The sequence below is a fragment of the Euleptes europaea genome, chromosome 1 (genome assembly GCF_029931775.1).
Source record: "Euleptes europaea isolate rEulEur1 chromosome 1, rEulEur1.hap1, whole genome shotgun sequence".
NCBI classification, from domain to species: Eukaryota; Metazoa; Chordata; class Lepidosauria; order Squamata; family Sphaerodactylidae; genus Euleptes; species Euleptes europaea.
In genome coordinates, this window is record NC_079312.1 from 173808569 (window position 1) to 173820473 (window position 11905).

Sequence of the window (11905 nt, forward strand, 5' to 3'; positions counted from 1 at the left end):
AAAAAGTTATTTTGATTCATCTGGGAAAATTTTATTTTGCTTCTCCAGAGCTGGAAGAAGCTCAGGTGGACACTTAAAGCCAAACTATTTACAATAAAACTTACCCCCATCGCGAAGGAAACAATTGCGAATGCAAATCAAACAAACTCACACTGACAGCAGACAGTCCCCAGTGTCTTGGGTTTTTACGTCAAATGCTCTGCTGAACATCACGTTTTCTGCAAAAAGCAATCCATGAGGAAGCAGCATGCATTTCCTCCAGCGAGCTGCTCCAGAGCATGAGCACCATAACTGCCAGGAAGCACATCTTAACAGAGGACCTCTGAATGTGGTCTTTTGATGGAAGGTCAACAAAAGTCTGTGGGCTAATCCAAACTGGTTGAGAAGGCATGAAGAGGGAGAGGTGGTTTCAAGCAGACAAGACGACACACAAAGGAGGAGGTAGTCCCAAAAGGCACACTTCCGAAAAGTCTGCTGGATTTACCAACTTTCACCCATGTTCCATTTTTATTTTATTGTGCTGATTGTTGCAAAAAAAACAACAACACACACTCCAATTTATATAGATAGATCCAAAAGTAACTGTTCAGGGCAATTACGTAGCCACTGAGTGCGTATCACTGGTCTCGGTATACAAATAAGTTGCAGAGTTGAGTCCTTTTACCTAGCTGGAATGTACTAGCGTGGACCTACTTCACACACAAAGTCCCTTTTCTCCCCATAGTAGGATACAACCTCTTTTAGGAGCTGATCTGAGAGAGGCTTTGCACAATTTCAGAATCACGTAAGTGTGTATACACCACTGGATCCAGCCCCCCGGCCTTATGTTTGACACCCATGGCCTAGAGAATTGGATACTAAATGATACTTTAATCATCAATAGGTGTGTTGCATCCCAATGTCAAAACCACATTTAGTTACCGTATTTTTCCGACTATAAGACGCCCCCATGTATAAGACGACCCCTATTTTTTTAACCCCAAATTAAGAAAAAAATAGGGGTCGTTTTATACATGGGGCTTCTTATAGGGCGAAAGAGGCCGGTGGCCCTGGCCGGCCAGCGTCTGGCTTTCAAACCGGGCGCCGCCCACCCAGCCCGACAGCTGATGGAAGGGGCGGCGGCAACTGGTTTGAACGCCGGACGCCAGCCGGCCAGGGCCACCGGCCTCTTTCCCCGCCCACTCTCTTGTCTGCCCGTCAGCTGTTGGGCGGGGAAAGAGAGCGAGCAGAACAGTCCTGTCGCCCTGGGAGGCCAGCGTCAGGCGTTCAAACCGGTCGCTGCCCACAGTTTGAACGCCGGATGCCGGCTGGCCAGGGCTACAGGACTCTTTGGCCACTCACTCTCTTTCCCCGCCCAACAGTTGACGGGAGGAGAAGAGAGCGAGTGGGGAAAGAGGCGGCAACAGCCATCTTCCGTGTATAAGACGACCCCCTAATTTGGGGGCTAATTTTTAAACAAAAAACATTGTCTTATACACGGAAAAATACGGTACTTGCTCTCAGTTAAGCTTCTTGCACCTTATGACACTTGAGAGCAGAGAAGGCCTTTCCACTGCCCCTCCCCAGTGCAGCCGGCTGAGCTTCCCAAATTATCTCCCCGCAGATCAGGAGACCCTCATGAACAGCATAGGAGGCAGAGGGGGGGACAAGCAGTGAGTAAAGGAAATTAGTGAAAGTCAACCCACCCTCCTCTATCAATGGAACTATGGGGCTCATGTCCCGGCAAGTGATGAACATAGTGAGATTCCTAGATTACACATGAGAAAATGCGTATTTTAAACGACTTCTCACTGACAAACTTCTGCATCTACATCCAAGGTGGTGGAACGCCATCAGTGCCACGTACACAAGATCGCAACCCTGCACTCCCATGTCAACACAACCTACCTATCTCCTCTGGCCTCCATACTGACAATCACTAATAAGAACTAGAATCCTTGAGAAGCGTGAGGAAGAACAAGAGTTGGTTGTTATATGCCGACTTTTTCTACCACTTAAGGGAGACTCAAACTGGCTTACAATCACCTTCCCTTCCCCTCCCAACAGACACCCTGTGAGGTAGGTGGGGCCGAGAGAGTGTGACTCGCCCAAGGTCACCCAGCTGGCTTTCATGTGCAGGAGTGGGGAATCAAACCCGGTTCTCCAGGTCAGAGTCCACCGCTCCAAATCACCACTCTTAACCACTACACCACGCATTCTACCCCCCTGACTGAACATACTTACAGGATTAAATATAAACTAATCCAAATATTTGTCTAGTTTCTGTTCCAAAAATAAAAGCCACTTCCTCTGCATCTCTGCCAGTTTTCAAGAACTACGGTTTGGTTTGGTTCGTATAACTGAGTTCAGTTACAAACAGGGGTCACTCTGACGTTAAAACACATGTGTATTTGTTGGAATGGGTAATCAGATCCGCCAGCCATGTTTCAGGGGGATATGTGGCATTTTTAGTGCAACGCATGACTTGGGGAAAAACCCAGGCAGGGACTGTAAAGCATCCGCCTGTTGTTACCTTTCCTCTGATGAAAGATTCTGCCTTTGGCCTCTAAAGCGCTCGGTCAGATTGACCCCACACTCGATAGAGAGGTGCTTCCAGCAAGCTTCTGATCCATGAGAATACTATTGGTGAAACTGGTTTGTGGTGGGAAAGGGAGAGTAAGCCCCCTCCCCAGTTGTTATTGGTCCAAAAAAGGGAATACGCTGCCCGTGCAATTCAAAGATATAGGGGCAGAAGGAGCCCAAATGGAATGAAGTTTTCCCCAAGAAGCCCGTCTTCTTGGTGGCTGAGCTTAGAAAAAATGGAATGATCTCCAAAGATCGCGATAAGCTCAAGCTGTCAGCGAGGGCATGCAATCGAGTCCTGGATAACAAGCTCCGTGAATTTCCTTTCACCTTTCCTTCCTGTGAGAAAGTCTCTCCAGTGAGGGAGGAAGTTGCGATAGCCAGAGGCTCTATAAATCCCCATTTCAAAGTGACTTCCCTATTGTAATTCCGCTCTGATCTCAAGGTGTGATTTCTCTCTGATCTCAAGGTGTGATTTCTCTATCTCTTGAGGTTGAGGGACCTCTGATGTTTTGCATTTCAAAGCTTTTACTTGTAAACATTTCTAGTTTGTGCACCTTATAAAACTGACCTCCAAATGTATTACCCCATTCTGACGTTATGTCTCCTTAAGACTACTGCACTCTTACTTTTAAAAATAAACTCTCTTTAACTCTCTGCAAACGTCTGGAGTAAAGTTGATAATTCTTGAAAGGCAATGGAGTCCTAGAGTCTGACACAAGCTTCCCTAAGAACAGGAAATGGGGTATTTCATAAGCAAGAGAAGATAGCTGTACTGCCTGATAACATACCAGATGGTGTGTTGTTATGCCATCGGTAAATATGTTCTAGTACTTTTTAAGCGGTGCATTCTGTCAATTGGGAAAAAAAAGAGCTACTGGTCTCATAACTTGAGGCAAAAGTAAACGGCAGTTCAAAGCAGTTTGTCATATGAAGTGACAAACTGACCCTAAACCTGCCACTGCAGCACCTCAGAGGTAGCTCGAACAATTAATGCCTTGCTACCCCAACCCACACATGCCCCACAGGGATTCTCGAACCTCATGTAAGATTCCATCTCTCCCGGGACGAAGATGATGGCCGCTGACATGTGAGAGTAAAGAAACCCATGAGAATCCAGGAAGCATGTGCCGCTTGCCCAACTGGTTTTAGAGTGGCTTGAGAAAAAGGAAACAAGGACTCAAATGAACATTTTACCAAGGTTACTCTTTCTACTTCAGAATTTAACGATAATGGAGCATTCCAAATACTTCGAGGTTTGGATAAAAGATTTGCTCAACTTTATATGGCAAGGGAAAAAAACCTAGAATTGCCTATAAATACTAGGTTGACACTAAAGAAAGAGGAGGATTTGCTTTGCCAAATTTTAAACTTTATGCGGAAGCATCAGTATTAGTGTGGCTAAAAGATTGGATACAATTGAAAAACAATAGACTCTTAGACCTGGAAGACTTTGACAATAGATGGCACGGTTACTTATGGTATGACAAATTAAATATACATAAGGGCTTTCAGCATCATGTGGTTAAATCCTCTTTAATAAAAACTTGGCTAAAATATAAACATCTTTTGGAACCTAGAACACCACTATGGATCGCCATGCAAGAGATGTTGACATTAAGACCACTGAGACCAGAACAATTTCTTATTTACCAAGATTTATTAGTATGGAAGGACAATAAATGTGCCCTTAAAGAATATGGAGAAATGAAGGAATATATTACTTGGCTTCAATATTATCAATTACAATCAGTATTTACTAAAGATATGAAGTTAGGTTTTGTAAAAGATAAATCACTTTTTCAGCTAATGTTGTTGGATAAAAATGAACATTTAATATCAAAAATGTATAAGATGTTATTGACTTTGTATACGGAACAAGACCTTGTTAAACCAACAATGATAACTTGGGCGCAAACTCTGGGACATGATATTCATCTGCATAAATGGGAAAGACTCTGATGAAAAACATGAAATATATCTGTTCTCATTCACTGAGAGAGAACATATATAAAATGATCTACAGATGGTATTTAACACCAAAGAAATTAGCCAAAATGTATGGAAATATGTCACCAAATTGTTGGAAATGTCAAGAAGAAAAGGGTTCATTTCATCATATTTGGTGGCTTTGTGAGAAGGCTAAGAACTTTTGGGATATGATTTACAATGAATTAAGGTTGATATTACAACAAAATATTCCCAAGACACCAGAAATGATGCTGTTAAGTATAATACCAGATACCATAGTGACCCAGAGATCTTTTTTGATGTACGCCACCACAGCCGCCAGATTGATATATGCTAGGAGATGGAAAATGGCTGAGATATCAAATAAATCTGAGTGGATAGAAAAAATGATGGAACTAGTTGAAATGGCAAAACTCACAGCATCAATAAATCAAAAAGACGATAATGAATTTGCAACTGAATGGGAGGCATGGACAAATTACTGTTTGAATGAACTTAACTGTGATATTAAGAAATTTATTTTGATCTAATTCTGATTTGTTGTAGGGGATATGGATGATTTGTTATAATAGAATTAGACAATAATTACAAAGAGAGCAACAATGATAATAAAGAGATAGAGGAAGGGAGAAGGGAAGTTAAAGAAATTTACATTTTATAAGATAAGAAAATACTGTTACAATATAATTAATCAATGGTTATGTTTAATGGAATATGAAATGATTTTGGGGGGAAAATAAAAAAAATTATTTAAAAAAGAGAGAAAGGAAACAAGGAATATTAGCAACCCTCCCTCTAGGAGGGACAATGGCGAGGGGAGGGGACATGGAGACTTATGCCACCACCCCCAAAACCCATGACATTAGTCAACGCTCATAAATGCATGAAGCTGCCTTATACTGAATAAGACTATTGGTCCATCAAAGTCATTACTGCCTACTTAAGACTGGCAGTGGCTCTCCGGGGTCTCTGGTACAGGTCTTCCACAGCACCTACTACCTCATCTTTTCAACTGGCAATGCCAGGGATTGAACATGAGACCTTCCCGCTCTGAGGAGAGGGCATCTTGAAAGCTCGGGTGATTCTCGTCCGTTGCTAGGGGAGGCAGGAACTGAACTTTTGACCTTCCTGTCTCCTGATGTGAATTTCCTGCAGCTTCCAGTTTTCCTCCTGCCTTGCTGGGGAGAGCACCTTAGCCTAGCAGATGCAAGATTACTTTCTATTTCACTTCTTCTACCTTAGTTTTCTATACTAATCTACACTCTCTATTGCTATTCTTCTGACTTGTACTTGACTGTCTCCACCTTTATCAGGCATTACCGAATAAATGCCCATGCATCAGCTGATGCTAGGTTCGGTAGAAGGGTCCTGGAGCAGGTGGAGATGGATGATGAGGGCTATTTCCCACCCTTCTGTAGGGCTCTTGGACATCCCGAGCTTTCAAGATGCCCTCTCCTCATGGAACCTTGAACACTTACAGAGAAGGTCCTTTCCGCTCTGAGGTAGATGGGCATCTTGCCCTCCCTAAGAGCCTAGTCATCGTCCTTCAATTCCACACAGTTAGTTGAGTTTTTTAAAAATCCCTTCTAACTCTGCTATATAAGCATTATCCTTCTATGCCTGTTCTTCCTAAATTAAGGTTCGCCTTCTTAGTGTTGAGTTTCATAGTTTCTACATTGATGTTATTAGGTTTTTCCTAGCTTTCCTGTCTCTAGTCAGCTCATCTAAACTGGAAGCAGCAGGAGATTCACGTCAGAAGACAGGAAGGTCAAAAGTTCAGTTCCTGCCTCCCCTAGCAATGGACGAGAATCACCCGAGCTTTCAAGATGAAAATCTTGAATGAGTTTTGAATGAGTCCGGCAGCCCTTCCAAAGGAGGGGACTCTCATGCTTGGGAGCGAGTAAGAACGGCCAGGCTAGGCAAAGTCCCCAGCTGCTCGGGAGTAAATAGCGAGTCTGTGGGACGATCCACCTTGCTCTGATACTGGGGGAGTCGAGAAAGCACATCTGCCAATTGATTCTGCTTGCTTGGCACATGCTTTCACACAAAACGGAACTTAGATAAGAATTCAGCCCACTGCACCTGCTTTGCCATGAGTTTGTGATTTCCTTTTAAAGCCTCTAAATTTTTATGATCCGTCCACACTTCAAATGGGACGTCGACCCCCTCTAGGAAATGTCTCCACACCGTGAGAGCACATTTGACGGCGGAGGCCTCTTTTTCCCAAATGGGCCAGTTCAATTCAGACTGCGAAAATTTTCTAGAAAAGTACACACAGGGTTGAAGCTGCCCCGCTTCCACCACTTGCATATCTGTCCACAAAAAACCTTTGCTCCCTATGCCTGTGTAAAAAACTCAGTGAGAAGTATGTGGGGCCCTTCCCAGTCTCGTGGCTCATAAATGAAGTCACAGTAGAACTCAGTCTTCCGAAGTCCCTGAGGGGCATCTATCCGGTGTTTCATATCAGTTTGCTAAAAAGATACGAGCACGTGCCAAAACGGCATCCTGATCCTGCTCCCGAGCCCCCGGTGTTGGTGGGGCGGGGGGAGGAACATTTCGAAGTTTCCAAGATCCTTGACTCCCGGGTCAGCAATAAGGTGCTCTACTACTTGGTGCGCTGGAAACACTTAGGGCCTGGTTATGATGAATGGGTAACTGAGCACCATGTGATTGTCCCCCGTCTAATTCGTCAGTTTTACGATGCTTACCCCCAAAAACCTCGCCCCTTTGTTGGGAGGGAGGGGGGCCTTAGGGGGAGCCGAATGACAGGCCTTTGCCTTTTTTGCTGGAGCAAAGGCTCTTGACATGAGTCAGGCCAGGTTCTGGCCACACGTCAAGTCCTTGTTCTCATGCCTATGAACGTCTGTGTACAGTTTCGCTCATCCTGTTTTCTGCAGCTGTGGTAATGATTAGTCTGTCTTCCTGGGAACCGCTTATCTCGAGGTTGCCTAGCAATGTTTACCTTTTCAGACCGTAGTGTCTTTAGCATGTAACCTGCCTGTGTTCCCCATTACTAGCCTCACCTGCCTGTAGGCAGTCAGTCCTTTAATCGGTCTTTTTGCTCCTAATAAAGTACTACTGCTTCAGAGCTACCTGCCTGGATGAGTTTGCTTATGGGATGCTAGGGACAGACGCCTGAAACTGACACTTCGCAGATCAACTGGCCAAAGTCATGGGCTCACTCTATTGGTAGCAGCGTCGGCACCCAAACACCTATGGAAACACCCCCTTATTCATCAGCATCCAAAAGCAATTAGTTTCACTTCAGATTATACACCCTTTACTTGTCACGGAGGACCTAAAGAACAGCATAGAGTAGCCAAGAAACAGGCCTCGACTGAAAATTTCCGGAATACTTCTTTCGAAGCCACAAGCTGAGAATACTCACATGCCATTGCCAATTTTTCAAGGGGATGAAAACCCCTCCCGTATTTTTGCTGCTGTTTCCGTAGTCCCTCGTCTTCCACACCGCAGAGCTATTAACCCAACGTTCCAGTCACGCTAGCTTTAAGTGGAATTATATCTGTACACACAGCTCAGCTTAATATTTCTTGATTGGACTTCGGGCTGTTGACAGAGGAAGTCACTCGGCTCAGTGCCGAGACGAAGGGGGAAGTGGGGGGAAGAGGCATGTCTACGCAGACTAGATATGGTTATTTGGTTCGCAGACTAGATTTCCGGGTTATTTTTGAACTCATGATACTCTCAAATCAGTGGAGATGAAGAAGAATGGGGATGTGGGGTGAGACTGCATTTTTCCATGGGAAAAATTTCCTCCCCCACGTATGCGAATGTAGCCCTGTTTATCTATAGTTTTCAGGGTGGCTGTGCGGTAAATCAATCATGTTAGACGGGCCAAATGAGGGATATGAAGCATGGACGAACCCCAACGCTTGCACAAAGCACATTTGCCTGCTTTTGCTGACATTATTTAAAGATTTATATCTGGATTGGAATTTTTTTCACTGAGGAACCCATTATCTTATGACCAAAGTGATTTGGACATTTCGTGCACCTGCCTATTCACTTGTAAGAAGACATTATGTGCCCCAACTGCTGATCTTCTCACCTGGGCACAAAAGAAGTGGGAAGAAAAATAGCTTTGCCCTGAAATTGCTTCCTGTGTAAAGAGGGCAGGGGGAAACATACAAGGTATGATATGCAACACGTTAACTGACTTGAAGGAAATCAAAAAGAATATAAATATTCTAAATAAACAAATAGATTACCCTCATATTATATGTGATGGGGGGCACTCAGAGAGGCTGGCCATAGAAGAAGTTGGTTTTTATACCCTGCTTTTTCTCAGTGTGGTGTAGTGGTTAAGTGCGGTGGCTTGGAGCAGTGGACTCTGATCTGGAGAGCTGGATTTGATTCCCCACTCCTCCACATGAAGCCAGGTGGGGGACCTTGGGCTAGTCACAGCTCTCTTACAACTCTCTGCGCCTCACCTACCTCACAGGGTGACTATTGTGGGGGGGGAGGGAAGGTGATTGTAACCCAGTTTCATTCTTCCTTAAGTAGTAGAGAAAGTCGGCATATAAAAACCAGCTCTTCTTCTTCTACCTTTAAGGAGTCTCAAAGCGGCTTACAATCGCTTTCCCCTCCTCTCCCCACAACACACTTTGTGAGCTAGATGGGGCTGAGAGAGTTTGGAGACAGCTGTGACTAGCCCAAGGTCAACCAGCTGGCTTCATGTGGTGGAGTGGGGAATCAAACCGGGTTCACCAGATTAGCATCCACTATTCATGAGGAGGAGTGGGTAAACCAACCCGGTTCACCAGATTAGAGTCCGCCGCTCGTGTGGAGGAATGGGGGATCAAACCCAGTTCTCCAGATTAGAGTCCACCACTTTTACCCACCCACCACACCACGCTTGCTCTCCTGCTACTTTTTTTAGGAGGTCTTGCTTTAAATTCAGGAATATCTGCTTTTCTGTATAGGTGGCCATCTTACATTCAGGCTAATCTTTCGAATACATACAGTTCCACAGACACTTTAAATAAAATGCCACTCCGGAAATCTGAAACCGGCATTGATCACCACTTCATTTCACGACTGCAGGCAATTCTGGTTGCCTCTTCGGGCAGCAAGCCAAGATATTTCCTGCCCCCAACAGTAATGGGCCATGAATTAAGACCTTGCATTAAAGACCTTGCATTCATGGCCCATTACCAATGCTGATTTCTCCACACCCATCTCTCCCCTGGACATCACAGACTCTTCTGCATATCACACCTAATCCCATCAAGCCTGCTATTCACATTTACATACTGTTCCTCTACTTAAAGACCGATGGATTCACATTCTAGCTGTATCTGAAGAAGTGAGCTGTGGCTCACGAAAGCTCATACCCTACCAGAAAATATTTTTGTTAGTCTTTAAGGTGCTACTGGACTCTTGCCCTTTTTGACTATGTATACCAGGATAGTCCTGGGTGAAAACTCTCAAATGAGTTGTATAATTAAAATTGGTTTTATTAAAGAATAAAAATAGTAAAACAAGAAATATCTTTTAAGCAATGAACTTAACACACACAAAGCATATAAGAACTGACTAAAAGAAAAGGGAGGAAGTTGGAAGGAGTCAGTGGGGGTGTGGGGGGGAGGTAGTTGTGCATTTCCAGCATTGTGCAGGGAGTTGGACTAGATGACCCTGGTGGTCCCTTCCAACTCTATGATTCAGTGAACTGTGAATTAACTCAAATTCAGCAATCTCCCATTGCAGTTTCCCCTTGAAATGTCTTTGTTTGAGGACAGTATAAGGACAAAGCTGGCATCTTGGTTTGTTGCAGTATCTGGGTTGAATATGTTATTTATTTAAAACATTTATTAGCCGCCTTTCTCCCTTGCGGAACTCAGGGTGGCTTAAAATACAAATAAAACATTATAAAAATGCAATAAAAACAACAGTTATAAAACCCCAGTTTATAAACTCCAACTAGGACTGCCAATAACAAAGCTTAATCAAGCAAAATGCAGTCCAAAATAAAACTGTCTCCAGCTGGCTCTTGAAGATCAACAATGAGGGGGCCATTAGCACCTCCCAGAGGAAGTTATTCCATAATTGTGGGGCTACCACGAAAAAGGCCCTCCCTTGTGTACCCATTAAATGAGTGCCTTTAATTGGTGAAACAGTGAGAAGGGCATCTCCCCACAATGTCAGGTGGCCCATTGTTAACAGGAAGTAGTTTTAGGTTGAAGGGATGTCTGTAAGCAAAGAAAGGACTAGGTGAAAGAAAGACTGTTAGCCAGGATGGGCTGCAGATCACTGATGCTGTGTTGGATTGTTTTGAGCTGGGAGTTTCTAAGTGACATCTATGGGTGTTCTGCCACCTCTTTTAGGTGTATCTTGCAGTAGGCCATTTCTGTGTACCAGCCTACTGGGAACAAAAAAACAACAACCCAACAACAGTGAAGTAGTTGCAATAAAGTGTCCAAGCCTTAAACCCAGATAATGCCCAAGAAGCCTTGCTTAATGCAATTCTTCAAAGGTTAATCTCGCTACAGCCTGCACCCATCTCTTGCACAGCTCCAATACCAACCACAACAGGTCGGTTGTTAGGATGACTATACTGACCCCTGTCTCTGAAATGTGGTGATGCAGATCAGAGCTTTGCAACCTTTTCTGTTTTACCATCATGAATAAAAATAGACAGCATAAGTCAAGAAGGTGCAATATCTACCTATCAATCAAGTAGTACCAAAATCATAAAATATATGACAATTACATGTATTCTCAGACACAGCAATGAACAACCGTACGTAAACAGAATAATGAACAATCATACAACATATACCATGGAAATCTTAAGACTAACACATAGTTTTTTCATTATCTCTTGCAGGAGATGTGAGAAACGAATGCATCACAGGAAAAGGTGAGTAGAAATACAGTTGAACATACATCTTGAAACTTGTGTTTCTTTCCTTATCTTTGCAGGTAACGTATACAGAAGACAATATCTTGCCAAAGGAGACCTTTCAAAGAAGAGAAGACAGCCTGGCAGCCTCATTCAAGAGCCGTTTCGCATTGCTCAAAATGAGCTAGGCTGTTTCAATTCTCCAAAATAATATCCTTATAAACTCATCCCCATATAGACAGCATCATATCACTGTTGCTTCCATCCTGGTGGATCAAATCGAGATTTATTTAGGTTACATTGTAGAATAAGGGTATTCCAGTTTTTTACCGTTTTACCAACATGGCCAAAGCTAGGAGGGATTGAATGGCATAGTACCTGTGATGGGCAGAACACAGGAATGTAGCCCAGCAAACACCAGCAAAAGGAGCCAAAAGGAGCTAAGCACTGGGAAAGGGAAAGATTTTGTCGGTTAGATTTGGAGTTAGAGGCTGGAAGGAGAATGGCTCC